The sequence below is a fragment of the Rattus rattus genome, chromosome 4, assembly GCF_011064425.1.
Source record: "Rattus rattus isolate New Zealand chromosome 4, Rrattus_CSIRO_v1, whole genome shotgun sequence".
Lineage (NCBI taxonomy): Eukaryota > Metazoa > Chordata > Mammalia > Rodentia > Muridae > Rattus > Rattus rattus.
The window spans coordinates 123,762,483-123,779,296 of record NC_046157.1 but is presented as its reverse complement, the minus strand read 5'-3'; the positions used below and the strand labels follow the sequence as shown (position 1 = coordinate 123,779,296).

The 16,814-nt window shown below is 42.5% G+C and overlaps 1 pseudogene across 1 annotated transcript; it reads right to left on the bottom strand.

Moving 5' to 3' along the window:
- Positions 1 to 15,403: 15,403 nt before the first annotated feature.
- Positions 15,404 to 16,490, bottom strand: LOC116899376 (annotated as a pseudogene). The gene has a single exon (XR_004387722.1). The product of XR_004387722.1 is annotated as a high mobility group protein B2-like (transcript).
- Positions 16,491 to 16,814: the final 324 nt, after the last annotated feature.

Sequence of the window (16,814 nt, the reverse complement as noted above, 5' to 3'; positions counted from 1 at the left end):
AGCTATCTCTCCAGAAAATCATCATTGTCGTCGTCGTCATTGCCATCTCCCTAAACAGCCCAGGTCCTCCTGTGACAGCCATCTTGGTACTGGGATTACAGGAAGGTGCTACAAAGATTGTTATTATCAAATAGGCATCATATCACAAGCAGGTCCACACCCAGAAATCAGAGTATACATGCACACAAAACACAACAATACACACACAACTGGTGAAATAGCATGCACATAGTTTTAGGCTGGGGCTTTCCCAAAGGAATAATCTGAACTGTAAAAATATTAGTATTTACTTTTACTGCCTCAAATGAAGTAACTAGTTTGTAGCCTCAGACTCTTTCCAGCAGACTCATTCCCTTTCGTATTAGCCGACTCGTGTCTAACTCCCAGCATCTGGCTGTGTGCACTTTCCTCTTTTGTTTCGATGGGGTAGCCCTGATGCTGGTTCCGTCACTTTGCACTCCGGCCCAGGCTCTTCTGCTCTAGTCTTGTCCCTCAGACCCTTCTGCTGTGTCCTCCCTGCTCATTTACCTCAGGCTATGCCTGATGGTTTGCTAATCTCCATTAAGTCCCATCCCAGTTCTCGAATGTGACCCCAAGCTGGCATTTCACTTCTCTGATCGCCACCCTAGCTGTGCCTGATCTGAGAAGTTGCTTTGTTGAAGCATGAAGCTTCCTTTAATATCTGATCAATTAGCAGATCTCTGGAGCTCCTAGGGAATAGCCTACAGAGTGAGACAGTTGGATGCTGTGTCCCTTGCCTGATCGGTCCTCCATTTGCAGTGCTGTTGGTTTTCCCTCTTCCCCATTAGAATGTAGAAAGCTTGAATCCAGCCTCTGAGTCCTTATACAGGGCTTTACATCCACGGCATAGCACCATGGTAAGCACACAGTAGTGCATCAATAAATATTTGCTAAACTAAAGTGCAAAGTTATATGGAACCTTAGAAATGACATTAGTTTTAGCCTCATCTGAAGAGTAACTGTTTTTGGAGTATTTACGCAGAAAGAGTGAGCCTTCTTATCCTCCCTTTCAAAGTGTCTTATTCGTCACAATGCTTCTTTGGTTTTGCTGGGCACTCTTACACTTGCTTCGTGTTACATACTGTGTGACAAGCAAGCTGGCTTTAGTAAAAGGAGAGCCATGCTTGGTGCAAATAGATCTAAGGCCCATTCCCCCTGCAGCTAGTCTGCTTCTACCTACTACCAGAACTGTGCGACCCCCTGTTCTTCTGTTTCCATCAAGATTTCGAATAACCAGTAATGTTATCCCTGACGCCCATGAGAACCTTAGGTATAACAGAAGCAAAGTAGCCATTGCTCTGATATCTCCCTTCTGCAGAACCAAGGAGGTAGAGCCAAGCATCCGAGCTTGAAGCATTTGCACCAGAGAGTTCTCAGCTGTCTGTCAGTCAGCCGCTCACATGCAAGATTGCTAGGCTAGTGTCTTGCCTGTCCACCTGGACGCTCCCTCAGCCCCCTGTCCAGTCATCTATGAGCACCTGACTGGCCCCACTCCAGTTTTCACATGACTCTCAGCATAGTTCTTATTTTTCTTTTTTAACAAAGACTACAAATCAAGAAAAACTAATGCACTAAACTCCTTATTTCTGAACTTTGAGAGGAAGAGATTAAAGACTAGTATCCAGTAGAGGATGAAAGACTACAATCATCACAAGCCTTGAAAGAGAGCCTGTGACTGCTCTGATAATTATGGAATAGCTCAACACAGGGGGACAACTGGATTGGATTCCGGATCCCCTCAGGGAATGTGCTAGGCTTTTGATCAAGTGAATATACTTCTTGGATCTGCAAAATATTTCCCTTTCATATAGCCCTTTACCTTCCCTGCTCCCTGGGCTTCGATGTTGACACAGCTGTGGTGTTCTCAAGGCTCACCCCACCACCCTCACACCTTCATAAGACATTCAAGTACTTCTCTGCTCAATGACAGACGATTGCTCAGTCAGTCTCCTACGCAAATGTTACCTCACATAACCTCAGTGGCACTACTGAGATGGACTAGGAACAAGGCCTAGCAGAAGGCCCAGCCAGGATTGTGCAAGTGGGGTTTGGAAATAGAGCTTTGGCTTGTCTAGAACCAGGAATGACACTGGTTGTTAACAATAGCTGTCGCTTACTAAGTCCCGCAGGCACTAGCTGCTTTCGGTTTGAAATAGTGATGGTAGGTAGCATGCATTGGTTGTATGTATTATGTGCTACATTCTAAGTGCTCAGGATGCATTTCATCCCTAACCCATTCCCTGGCTACTTAAGTGGTTGGTACTTTAGCACAAAATATATATATGGATCCCAGTGGTGGGCCAGCCTTTAATTCTGGTACTCAGAAGGCAGGGGTAGGGCAGGCAATACTTTCTGAGTTCCAGGCTAGCCGGGTCTACAGAGTGAGTTCCAGGATAGCCTCAGCTACACAAGGAAGCCTGTCTCAAAATAAAACAAGACAAACACGTAAGGAAACTGGTGCAGAGAGATTAAACATCCCACCGAGTTCGTGCTGCATTAAATGTGGGTGCTAGATGCCTAGAAGCTAACCTCGACCACCACACCCCACATCCTTCCCAGTGCAGTCTGCTTTAAATGCTTATAACAACTCCATTTTCATACCCACTTCACAGATGAAGAGGCTGAGGTACAGAGATGCTAGCAGTGGGGCTCGTCCTTGGGTCCATAGAAACCTTGTCCTTGGGTAGCAGAGACCTTGGTGGCTGTGTGCCCTGTAACAGAGAGAGAAGGTGCTGAAGTTTTCTTCCACAGCTACTATGTACCTACCCAACATTCATCCTACCTAACCCTAGAATTCAACCCTCTTATCTTCTTTGTCTCCTTCCTGGGTCAGGGCTGGAGACCAGGACGGTCAACAGGGAGGTAATAAAGTATTAAAGTAACCCCTTCTAATGTTTAGTGCTTTAATACAACACCTTCAAGTGCCAAGTCTGCTGAAAATGCAGCTCTGAGGTTCTGTACTCCATGGTTCCCTGGGCTGTGGCGGGAGGGAGGCTTTCAGTATTTCAGATGAGGGCAGCCGTTCCCGGAGGCTGAGCGTGGGACCAACCATCCCAGTGCCTTCTCAACAAATTTCATAAGAGATGAACTTCTTGGTGGACATTACTGGGCAGAGAGACCGAGATACCTCAGAGCTAAAGGTATTTGCCCCTGCTGACATGAAAGATTTGGGTACACTCCTTCAAACATTCTTCTGGTGTTAGCTTAAAGATTTGGTCTTTAGAATAAAACACAGTTAAACCTTATAATTACTACCTGAAATCTACTGAATTTCTATTTTGCCTCTTTTGGTCATTAAATAGATTCATGAATTACACATGTCAAGGAATCATGTCTGACCTCACCAAGGTGTGTGGCTGACTGACATCAAGCCTCTCTCGGGTGTTTCAAAGGGCACTCTTGGGGGTGACAGTTTATAGACAGTTTTGGGTTTTTTTGTTTTTTACCAACGACACAAAAGTTTTGAAGGAATCTAGTATGTTTAATCTCTCAGTAAACTTTTTTCCAATAACACGAAAAAGACAAAAATCTTAATGATCATAAAACATATAGAAAGTGAAGCAAATAAGGGTTGAATTCATAAAGCTAAAAAGGTGAAGGGTTAAGTACCTTGAAGTTTGAGACACCATTGAAGACTCTCAGCCCGAAGGGGCCTGACAAATGTCAAGGACAACCCATAACACCACAAATAAACTGACCTACAAAAAATCCAATGTGTGCCCTGCCTTTTCTGTATTGTTAAGAATGTACAACTTTCTTGTAAAACTCTTATTAATCATAAATTCCCTTTGCTTCCATGGTGACCTTATAGTTCAAAATGCTGGGGTTTTTTCTCTTTTTTTTCAGCCAACTCTGGATATGTTCTGAAGGTTTTCTCTGAGCTGTTTTCCCAGAGACTCCACTGGCTGACATTTGCATAGTCATTTGCATAATGTTATTCCTGATAAAGCGCTGGTTCTCTGAAGAAGAAAATTAGCAATTATTATTATACCACTGAATGAATGATAGCACAGGATGTTAGCGACCAACCTCATTTAAAAACTTTTGAAAGAGGGCATAAAAATAATAATATGAAGACATGTAAAAATTAAAAAAATTGCCATCCCATCACGTGACACAGGCTTCTCTGAGTGATTAAAGGTGTTCGGGGAGAAGAGGAGGAACCAGGTTGTCAGTCGCCAGCACGGAAAGAAACAGGCAAATTATCCCAAGCAAACCATTTAATGAGGGCTTTGTTATCGTGGAGGGCCAGTGCTGGATGGCAGCTGGCACTTAAGAGCCTCATTACTAAGGAAACATAATTTTGTCCATCTGCGAGCTCCGAAAAGGGGGGCCAGTGATGGCTCCCTCTAGCCCAGAGCCACACATGGCTCTAATTACATTCTCCCGTCGAAAGACACCATATACATCTATTCTAGACACACCCATGCGTGGACCTGTTTTTGTTTAGAGCTAAAGGAGGGTTTTTATAATTTCACACCTTGACGCCAAGTCTTGAAATGCCCATTAAGTAAAACCTCCCCTGTTTCTGAGAGCGGAAGTGACCAGCTGCTCGTCCTCCCCCGGGGAAGCTGACAAGCCATCCTGACACATCATTAGCAGAGGGCTGCAGGATGGAGGAACAGGTCACCAGCAGAGGCTGAGTCAGATTATCTCACACATCCAAAATATTAGCAACCTCAGCCTTCCCAGTTCACCGAAAGGCCGAAGGTAGCCAACACTGGTTTACTTACAGGATAGAACTCTTTAACAAGAGGAACCTTGGGATATATTTAAATTTTGTCTCATAACGGAGTCAGGAAGCATTTAGAAAGCGAAAAAGAAAAAAAAAATGTAATTTCATTTCCCAGAGATAAACAAGACTACTCTAAAAGTGACATCTTTTTATTCTATATATTTTTTATTTTATTCAACGATATATATTTGTTGAATATTTACCATTATATGTATTCAAAAATCAGTTTATAACTTGACTTTTCTACATATTTCTGTTCATTTTTCTGTTCCATATTTGACACTTATATTATTTTTTAATGACTATTAAGTATGTCAGTTATAAAAAAAATCTTTCCCTAGTTTAACCAGTTCCCCAGGTCATACTTTTGGCGGGGGGTGGGGGGGGTGGGTGTTGACAATTTATGTAACTTTTTTAGACATAAAAAAAGATCAAATAATCTTATTTGCATTACATTGATTTCTAAGATAAAGAATTTTCCAATGTTTTTCAATGAATTTGTGTTAATCATGTGGTGTCTACACGTTTCACATTACATATACAGAAAGAAGGACCACAGGAAGTGCTGGGTGAGGGCACAGGTGGGAAAGATTTGTTGTGGCCCTAACCTGAAAAGGACACACTCTGTGTGGATACAGAGAACAAGATACTAACGTTTCCTCAGATTTCAAAGCTACAGTGATTGTGACCCTCTAAAAAGCAGGTATTGATATATGATTAGTAGTTTGTATTTGTTTTATATAACAGTTAAGAAAATGTTGTTTGCAGAGAAAAAAATTGGTTAGACCTGGAGATTCTCCTATGGAAGGAAATAAGTTAGCCCCAGAAAGACAAGTGTCCTTGTCTATATGGAATCCAGAGAGGGAGAAACCCATGCAAGCGTATCCTGAGACGCTGTGCTGTTGCTGCTGACCACGTGGCATTGTTTAAGCCTTTGGAACTGCCTTGTTTGTGGAGTTAGAACTGTGTAAGAGCTCAGTGGGCCGTCCTAGTGGGAGCTGGGAATAGAACGATGCCCAGAAGAAATGCCGACATGGTTGCCCTGCCCTCGAGGCTCAGAAGGGAAGAGTCCTCTCTTGGGAACCAGAACAGGGGCCATTCATGTGTACTGTAGTGCCAAGAATCCGGCCACATTGTGCTTTTCCTGAAAGCTTACATGGGGGGTAAAAATCTAAAAGTGATAGATTGATGTGTTTGGTGGAGGGAAAATGTTAAGGCTACTGCAGAGGAAGCCTCTGTGCAATAGAGAAAGAGGCACCATTCATTGTTGAGAAACTTCTTGTACTTAGACTTTAAACAAACAAAACAAAAAAAAAAATAGTACCCCGAGGGCAAATTTTTATTTCTTGGAGGAATCTCTAACTTGTGAAGATCCATATTCATTTAAGGAGAAAAAGCCTTAAGATAAAGGGGTTCTCTGCTCCTAAAAACAACCGGCTTTAGTGTTTTCCTAGGGTCGCTGAGTTAGCTATGGCCTGAGGGGCCTGAGCCTGCATCTTCATCAAGCAGTAGAAGAATGTGGCAGTATTGTAACCATGTGGTACTGGTTTTAAAGTCGCAAAGGAAACAATGTTTGATAGATGGCGGAGAGCAGCTCAAGCCAGGAGCAGGCAGGCTAGCAAGGTTCGAATCTCTGTGGAGATGCTCTAAGAGATTGTTGTGCGAAGCTGTGAAGGTGAGCCTCGTGTGTAACAGACCAGCCCAGACACTGGCATTCCCAGGCTGCTGCAGGAATAAATCAGGAGAGTTACAGCTGTGGAGGGCAGCTGGCCTAATGAATAGAGAAGTTTCATGTGTCAGAGCTGGGGATGTGAGTCTACCCAAGCCAGTGCCAGGCGATCCGTTTCACTATAATATCCAGATGATAGACGTGGAGCTACATACAGAATTTGGTATACAGCTGGATTTTGACTACATTTTGATGTAATAATTATTTCTTATGCCCCAAATTTTAATTTTTGGAATAAGAATGCTCATTATTGTACATTGGAAGGATAGGACTTGTTTTTTATTTCAAGGGATCTCCCAGGTACTTTAAAAGTCTCCTAGGGACTTTTAAAGTGTTCAAAATTTAGTATATGGGGACTGTTAAAATTGGTCGATATTTGAAGAGGGATCCTCTCCCCCTCCCTTCTTCCTCCCCCTTCTGCCTTTATATGTGTTTTTAAATAAGCAATGAATCCAATTTGTTCTGTCCTGGTGCTCCTGGGTACAGAACCACCCACTAGACCCCGTCCAACCTACCAGGTTCACAACCTTGAAGATTCTCTTCCTAGAAGCCACAGTTACCCACAGCTCCTCAGTAGGATTAGACCCATGAGACGTTTCCCACTCATTCTAGAATGTTGACTGGCTTGGGCTCCTGCAGATCTCACGCAGACAACCACAGATGATTTGAGTTCATGAGTGCAGAAACCTATTCTGTCTAGAAGACACCTTCTTCTGTGATGTTACCTGAGCCTAGGGGCTGAGGAATTGTATGGTTGTTCCATTTGTGGCTGACTACTCCACTGATACTTTTTCTCTGCACTCTGTGAGTTTCTGTTAACCACCATCCAGTGTACAAAGAAACTTCTTTGTTGAGGTCTGATAGATGTGCTGACCTAGAGATGAAGATATTAAAATTTTAGAGGACAATTTAATGCTGCATTCTTTTAGATTAACAGTAGTGGGTTTACTCCTGGGCCTATGAACTCTCTGGACAGAGGTTCTTGGCTAGATTTATAGTACCAGGCATGTTTTTTCTTATTCTTCTAAGAAACAGGCCTAAAATACAGCAGAGAGTAGCTGGTTTCACAACAGTCGTGCAACTACTTCGTATCTTGCCATGCTGCTTGGTTCTGTAGCCCATGTGGTTCACAGCTGGGTAAAACTGTAGATAGCCTCCCTCCAACTCCCTGCATAGCACTTTCCAGTCCTGTGAAAGCTAGGCAGCAGGAAGGAGTCTTCCTGGCTGGTACTAATTTAACTTTTCCTGTGCTGTGGCCAATGTGTGTGTGTGTGTGTGTGTGTGTTAGCTTCAGAATAGGGTCTTACCGTCAAGTCCTAGTGATCGAGAGCAGTATCAATGGTCTGTGTTTTAGCATCTCCAGGACACCTCTGACTCAAGGACAAGCATCCCACACCTGGCACTGGACTTTTCCTTTAGCGACTTATGGCTATCGGGAGGAGTATGAACCCCTGTGTGGGTTAGTTGGTTAAACTCTTTTATATGAGTATATATACGTACACATACATACATAGTTTATAAAGTGATGGGTTTCCATACAGTTTTGTCAAATATCCTTAGTGGTAGTTTCCCCTGACTCTGACCCTCTGCCTTCTTTCAGCTTCCTCTCCCGACCTAGAATTCTTTCCCCATTACTCCCCTTCCCCTCCTCTCCTCCTTCATATAATAACAATGCTTTATTAAGAAAAATAAATTAGCTTTTTAGATAGAGTATATATTTCAAAACATGAAAATGTTAATGATAGATATATGTAAAAGCACACAAGCTAGGTTCTGTATCATTGACTTCTTTCTCCTTGTACTGGGCTTCAACGTCAGCTGCGACCTGACTTATTCAAATACAACTTTGCATCTTGGGTGAACTCTGTAACACTTGCTTGCAGAGCTTGGTTTCTTTGGCCTGATGCAAATGTCATAACACATGCTCCCTCTTCCTCACACTGAGCCACGTGCGGAATTCAGCCATTTTTATTTCCTCAAACATTCTGACATTAGAGGGCTTCGGGCACTTGCTTCCTGTCATGAACTACGGTCCTTTTCATTTTCTCTCTCTCCTGCCCTTTGTTTCCTTGCAGTGCTTCTCACTCCACACACAGGGCAAGTCACTGTCTCTGCTGCTTGCTTTCCAGTGTGTTCTGGAGCTTTGCTGTCCACACAGGAGAGCTTCATTGAGCATTCCCGACACACTACAATTGTAAGTTCATTCTCCCACCTCACTTTCTTCCTGTGTCTAATACATGCACACATGTGCATGCATTCACATGCACACTCATACGCATGTATATACACACACACACTTTAAAAATATAGATTGGTAGTTAAATTTGTTCTTTAACAATTCCACAAGTGTACTTAATGCACACTGACTTCACTCATCCCTGACTCTTCTCTCTCTTCCTACTCCCCCCTGTCTAACATTTCCATACAACCCTCTTTCCATGTTCATATTTATTTATTGTTTAGTGACCCACTGAGTTTAACCAAATCTACTTGTGAGGCTATGAGTTGATACTGTCTGTTGGAGCCTGGTGGGCTCAACAGTGGTACACAAAAGAAAAAAAATGATTCCATCTGTCTCAGATTCTACCAATGGCCAATAGTTGGGACGTAAGGGGCACAGCCCTCCTGATCTATGACTGATTTGCACTGGACCTGTGCAGACTGACCCTGTCACCACTCAGTAAGCTTCCTTTTATAGTTAGAGAACATTATGTAAAATGTCCTTTGAAATGCAACTGCTGATAAAGGTTCGGGGGATGGGTATCATTTTTATATTGACTATGAGATTGCAGTAATCTACAAAAGTTATTCTTTTCAGTTTGCCAGTGTTAGTTGACCAACTGACCTCCTTCTCTCCCTTCCCCTTTCCACAGAGTAAGATGTACTTAAAGTTCTTCTAGGTGTTGTGTGACTATTTCCACCAAAACATTCCAAGCTCGTACAACCAAGGCTAAATCCAGCGCCACCACCACCACCATTCTCTACCCTTTTAGGTTTTCAGTTGGAGGCAGAGCCTGTGGGCCTAAAGATTATGCCTCGTCCATAGAATTTAAGGATAAATCTTGATTGGTCTACACAGATCCTAGACAGAGCCTTGTCAGCATGAACCTATGACCTAGTTCTAAATAATACACTGTAAGCAAATATCTACTGGGAGGAAAATGACTTGGAAAGTGACTCTCTCATTTTTTAAAAAAATGTTGGGGGGGGACATTTTATTTATGAGTATTGTATTTACAACATTTCCACCTCTCTCCCTTCCAACTCCTTTTTATGTCCCATACTACCCTCACATTCATTGATTGTTCTTAATTATTTATATATATATGTGTGTGTATGTATGTATAACACATACACATAATTTACTGAGTCTATGTAGTGTTGCTCATATGTACAAGTGTTTAGGTGAGATTATATAACTTATAAGGGCCTTGTTCCAGGAGAAAACGAATTCTCCCTTTCTTGACAGCCACTGACAGCCTGTAAATCTTCATCTGAGGTTGAGATCTTGTGAAATTTCCCCTATTGGCATGTTAACTGGTATTGTCATGCTTCAGGTCATGGTTAGGCAACCATGTTGCTGAGATTTCATAGGGCACAGCTTACCTGTAATGTCTAGAAGATGCTATTTAGCAACAGGCACCCTGGTTCTCTGGCTTTTCATTCTTTTTTTTTTAATTGGATTTTTTTTATTTACATTTCAAATGTTATCCCCTTTCCTGGTTTCCTGTCCATAAACCCCCATCCTATCCCCCATCCCCCTTCTTCTATAAAGGTGCTCCTCCACCCATCCACCCACCCCTTCCCACCTCCCTGTCCTGACATTCCCCTACACTGGGGTCCAGCCTTGTCAGGATGCAGGGCTTCTCCTCCCATTGGTGCCCAACAAGGCTGTCCTCTGCTACATATGCAGCTGATGGCTCTTCATTCTTGAATGAAAAGAATAAAAATAAATAAATAAAAAGGAAAAACCTTATTTTTCTGTTGCTGATGTTTCTTCATATTTATACCTAATGAGAAACAGCAGTCTTTTGAGACTGTAAGTTTGGAGTTTGGGTTTCTTATGCCAGAAGCATCCTGGAATGTTATATTCAAGTCCAGTGACAAAATGGAACCAAAGTCAGTGTTGGCCATTTTCTCTGGGGCTGTACTTTTTATTCAAGTGCTTAAAGTGCTTTGCCCCACTCACCAGCTTCTCTAGCATGGCTCCAGGCTCATGTTCCGTTCCTGGCAACTAACAGCAATTTTGCTTAGAAAAATCAGTACTGACCTCTATGGTGTTTTCCTCCATTATGCCAACCAATCTCTGGACAAAGATGCTACAGGGGTGATAGGTGGTGTAATCACAGGGTTAGCTCTCCTTCATCCTCATGAGGGGAAGAATCACCAAGCTAATCGTGAGCCAACAATTTTAGGGTAGTCACTAGCCATGCCCATATATTGTCTCTCTCGTGTACAGACCTAAGTTCAGCTCAACAATAGCAGAACTACATTTTATAACAATAGCATCGACATGGTGCTCAATGAGTACTCAAAGGACTGACTGGCTCCGGAAGCACCTTCATTTTCTTACTTTTCCTGCTGTCCAACCATAGAGGTTTCCAGTTAAGCAAGGCACGGTTGTCACCTCAAGTTCATGCCAGTGATTGACAGGTCTTACCACCAACTAGAAATTGATGAGATCGATGTGGCTAGAGTGTCAGTAGAGCCACAGTGACATGAAGCAACCTTCTCCATCTTCTGACAGCTGCCCTTTTGTAGCATGAAATGATAGCCTTTTATCACTAACCGAAAATGCTCCATGTATGAAACTCTGGCTTCCAAATACCTATAAAACATGACCTATCCATGTTGGGTTTTTTTTTTTTAATACAAGTTGATTGTTGTGTGACTTTTCCTGGAAAGACATGACTAAAATCTACTCACCCAAAACTAGGCACCAATAAACAAATCAAAGAAACAATTCCACAGAAGTCTGGCTTGGTGGACCAGTGAGTTTACTGGGATTCTTGTAGGAGTGTGGGTGAGAGATTACTGACTCCAAGGCAGCCGAGTCACCAAAAAGCCCACCTTGCCCACTAGTGACAAGTCATGAAAGCTGCTTCTCCACAGCTCCCTGCAGGATAGCTCAGCTAATCTTCCCCTGTCTCTCGATGAGTTCCCCCTTACTTAACCTTGGGGAGGGACCTAAGTCTTGTAAATTTCAGAAGCTTCCCAGCACCTTGTCAGTTTCTTTTACTTCCTAGGTCTTTAGGAGTCTGCCCCAGGAAGAAGTGTTTGAAAGAAATTGCTACACTCTCCTTTAAAACTTTTACAGAAGATCAAAATTTTAAAATTTTAAATCAAGTTAATACGCATTCTGTTATTCGTCAGTTTTAAGTCCCTCGTTTGGATCATTGGCATTAATTTGCAACTTATTGTGTGACCTTTTTTTTTTTTTTTTTTTATTATTAACTTGAGTATTTCTTATATACATTTTCAGTGTTATTCCTTTCCGTTTCCGGCAAACATCCCCTCCCCCCCCCCTCCCTTCCTTATGGGTGTTCCTCCCAACCCTCCCCCATTGCTGCCTCTCCCCAACAGACTAGTTCACTAGGGGTTCAGTCTTAGCAGGACCCAGGGCTTCCCCTTCCACTGGTGCTCTTACTAGGATATTCATTGCAACCTACCAGGTCAGGTCCAGGGTCAGTCCATGTATAGTCTTTGGGTAGTGGCTTAGTCCTGGAAGCTCTGGTTGGTTGGCATTGCTGTACATATGGGGTCTCGAGCTCCTTCAAGCTCTTCCAGTTCTTTCTCTGATTCCTTCAACAGGGGTCCTGTTCTCAGTTCAGTGGTTTCCTGCTGGCATACACCTCTGTATTTGCTGTATTCTGGCTGTGTCTCTCAGAGCGATCTGCATTCATTTTGATCATCCGTCTTGAGTTTCATTTGTTCTAGGCATCTAGGGTAATCAAGCATTTGGGCTAATAGCCACTTATCAATGAGTACATACCATGTATGTCTTTCTGTGATTAGGTTAGCTCACTCAGGATGATATTTTCCAGTTCCAACCATTTGCCTACTGAATTTCATAAAGTCATTGTTTTTGATAGCTGAGTAATATTCCATTGTGTAGATGTACCATTTTCTGTATCCATTCCTCTGTTGAAGGGCATCTGGGTTCTTTCCAGCTTCTGGCTATTATAAATAAGGCTGCGATGAACATAGTGGAGCACGTGTCTTTTTATATGTTGGGGCATCTTTTGGGTATATGCCTGGAGAGGTATAGCTGGATCCTCAGGCAGTTCAATGTCCAATTTTCTGAGGAACCTCCAGACTGATTTCCCAGAATGGTTGTAGCAGTCTGCAACCCACCAACAATGGAGGAGTGTTCCCCCTTTCTCCACATCCTCGCCAGCATTTGCTGTCACCTGAGTTTTTGATCTTAGCCATTCTCACTGGTGTGAGGTGAAATCTCAGGGTTGTTTTGATTTGCATTTCCCTTATGACTAACGATGTTGAACATTTCTTTAGGTGTTTCTCAGCCATTCGGCGTTCCTCAGCTGTGAATTCTCTGTTTAGCTCTGAACCCCATTTTTTAATAGGGTTATTTGCCTCCCTGCTGTCTAACTTCTTCAGTTCTTTGTATATTTTGGATATAAGCCCTCTATCTGTTGTAGGATTGGTAAAGATCTTTTCCCAATCTGTTGGTTGCCGTTTTGTCCTAACCACAGTGTCCTTTGCCTTACAGAAGCTTTGCAGTTTTATGAGATCCCATTTGTCGATTCTTGATCTTAGAGCATAAGCCAGATGATATGATAGTATATTTAAGTGATCCCAAAAGTTTCACCAGAGAACTACTAAAGCTGATAAACAACTTCAGCAAAGTGGCTGGGTATAAAATTAACTCAAATAAATCAGTAGCCTTCCTCTACACAAAAGAGAAACAGGCCGAGAAAGAAATTAGGGAAATGACACCCTTCATAATAGATCCAAATAATATAAAGTACCTCGGGGTGACTTTAACCAAGCAAGGGAAAGATCTGTACAATAGGAACTTCAAGACTCTGAAGAAAGAAATTGAAGAAGATCTCAGAAGATGGAAAGATCTCCCATGCTCATGGATTGGCAGGATTAATATAGTAAAAATGGCCATTCTACAAAAATCGATCTACAGATTCAATGCAATCCCCATCAAAATACCAATCCAATTCTTCAAAGAGTTAGACAGAACAATTTGCAAATTCATCTGGAATAACAAAAAACCCAGGATAGCTAAAACTATCCTCAACAATAAAAGGACTTCAGGGGGAATCACTATCCCAGATCTCAAGCAGTATTACAGAGCAATAGTGATAAAAACTGCATGGTATTGGTACAGAGACAGACAGATAGACCAATGGAACAGAATTGAAGACCCAGAAATGAACCCACACACCTATGGGCACTTGATTTTTGACAAAGGAGCCAAAACCATCCAATGGAAAAAAAAGATAGCATTTTCAGCAAATGGTGCTGGTTCAACTGGAGGTCAACATGTAGAAGAATGCAGATCGATCCATGCTTATCACCCTGTACAAAGCTTAAGTCCAAAAGTGGATCAAGGACCTCCACATCAAACCAGATACACTCAAACTAATAGAAGAAAAAACTAGGGAAGCATTTGGAACACATGGGCACTGGAAAAATTTCCTGAACAAAACACCCATGGCTTATTGTGTGACCTTAAGTCAGTTACCTAAGCTCTTTAAGACTCAATATCCCAGTAAACCTAAGACTAGTAAGTCTGTTGTCAAGAGTTAGAAAGGCAGTGTAGGAGAGGTGTTTGGCTCAATGCTTGGCAAGAGGGAAATAATCAATAAGCACAGAGTACTGTGGTATGTGTCATCATGGCTAAGAATTCTACAGAGAACATGGTCTCAGTGACACAAACTCAGTTCCACCATAGCCTTTCCTTAAACATAAAGTAGAGATGGGAATAATGCTAACACAAACAGTTGAGTCTTCGTAACATCATTCTATCTTTTCTTTGGGGTGAGGGCACAGAGTTTGAGATAGGGTTTCTCTGTGTCAAGGTAGTCCTTGAACTTGCTCTGTAGACCAGGCTGGCCTAGAATTAATAGAGATCCCCCCTGCCTCTGCCTTCCAAGTCCTTAGGCACTAAGTCTGAAGGCAGAGCTTTAGTTTTACAAAGTGCTGGAAGACAAGGTTAATTCAAAGGACTTGTACAATTCAAAAAAGTAACACAGTTTTTTTTGTGGGGGGCAGTTTGTACTTTCTGTTTTTGGGCCAAGAAAGACAATGGGGTAACAGACATGGTATGGGCCTCTGGAACTTCCCTTTCCTCTATGGAAAACTGTAGCAAGCCATGAAACTTACTCCACAAGGGGGAGTCAGGCTCATGCTGAATTTTCGTAGGGAAGTCAAACAGTGATCTGTAGAGAGGATCTCTTGTAAGCAGCACCGGTCAACAAAAAAGCCCATGGACCATGAGCTGAGGCAAGAAATAGGTGGGGCGCTGACAGAGGATTCTGGGAAATATTTGAGAATATAAGATAGTGATTCAGCAGAATGATGGAGGGATAGACCCAAACTGAGGAGTCGGACATAAACCAGCGGGGAAACACTGTGGAGACACAAAGAAAAAGGAGGCAGGGTCTGAAGGAGAGGTAACTAACCACGCGGTAGACACAGGATAGTTTAAATGGGTAAGTTGTGAGCTGGTCAATGAGCCAAAGCTTATGGCCTTTATTAATAAATATTGAGTCGTCATTCCAGGAGCAGGACTAGGAAAGGAGAAATTGATATATATTTACAGAAATAAGACAAGATTCTGCCCCAAACCTTCTTGAAATTCCCAAAGACTTTTTAAGGTTGGTCTTTTAAAATAAAAGAGTCCCTTCACAACATAGTGTTCCTACCTGTTTTCCAAGTCAACCTTTTTTTTTTTAATATACATTATTTTATTACAAATTTAAAAAAAAACAAAAATGCAACATCCTAAAAAAAAAATTCTTTTACTGGTAATACAAATTCCTATGAAGTTTTTTTTTTTGCTATCATAAGAAATTAAAGAAACCATTAAATATTTAGAAACATTCAACATCAAAAGCTTTAAATCTAACTGTACGTTGTAGCCCCTGAAAAAGCTACAAACTCTTTTTAAAAAGTATTTTCTCTACAAAGAATCTCATCAGCTATACAAAAATCTGTACAGTTTTTATACTGAAGCTAATGTTGAGCTGCACTTGAATTTCACATTCTTAGCAAAATAATTGCCTGAGCACATATACTCCACACTTTAGGACAGATACTTATTCTTCATCCTCATCTTCCTCCTCTTCATCTTCATCATCTTCTTCTTCCTCCTCCTCTTCCTCATCTTCTGGTTCATTCTTCTTCTTTGAGCCTGTTGGCCTACCAGGACCCTTCTTTCCTACTTCACTTTTGCCCTTGGCACGGTATGCAGCAATATCCTTTTCATACTTCTCCTTTAGTTTAGCTGCTTTCTGCTCATACGGTTGTTTATCTTTGGCAGATTGCTCAGACCACATCTCCCCCAGTTTCTTTGCAGTATCTCCAATAGACAGGCCGGGGTGTTCACTTTTGATCTTTGGGCGATGTTCAGAGCAAAACAGGAAGAAGGCAGACGGTGGTCTCTTGGGAGCATTTGGATCTTTTTTCTTTCCTTTCTTATCACCTTTGGGAGGAACATAGTTCTTCATCTCCCCTGTCATAACGAGCTTTGTCCTCTTGGCCAAATCTTCAAACTTCGACTTTTCCTTGGCAGACATGGTCTTCCATCTCTCGAACATTTCTTGAGAACTTTCGGCCGGTTGACCGACGAGTCGGATGCTTCTTCTTGTGCTCCTCCCGGCAGGTCTGCACGAAGAAGGCGTACGAGGACATCTTGCCCCGCGGCTTGTTGGGGTCCCCCTTGCCCATGATGACGGCGCAGCGTCTACCTGGCGCGAGCTCTTCCCTCAGACCTCCACAGAGAGACTTCCTTCCCCAAGCTCCGGCGAGAACTGGTTTCCCAAGTCAACCTTTAAGAAAGGCCACAGTCATCTCCCACAGAGCCCTTGCTTCTCCAGTTTGTTCCTGTCCCAAGGACCTCTCTCTGCTGGCTACCCGGTCCCTGTTTTCTCCTTTGTGGCTCATTCTCCAGATCTTTTCTTCAAAGACAACTGAAGCCAGGCTGCCTGGCCAGGTGTGCCCCTGGCTAGTACGTGATCTCAGGAGGTGAGGGACAGACTTGATGAGTACCATCCCCAGGAGAAATGGTTGAAGTTCAGCCTACCTGTTTGACCTGCTTCTCCAACAGCGATGGCTTGTGCTATATCTCTGTGC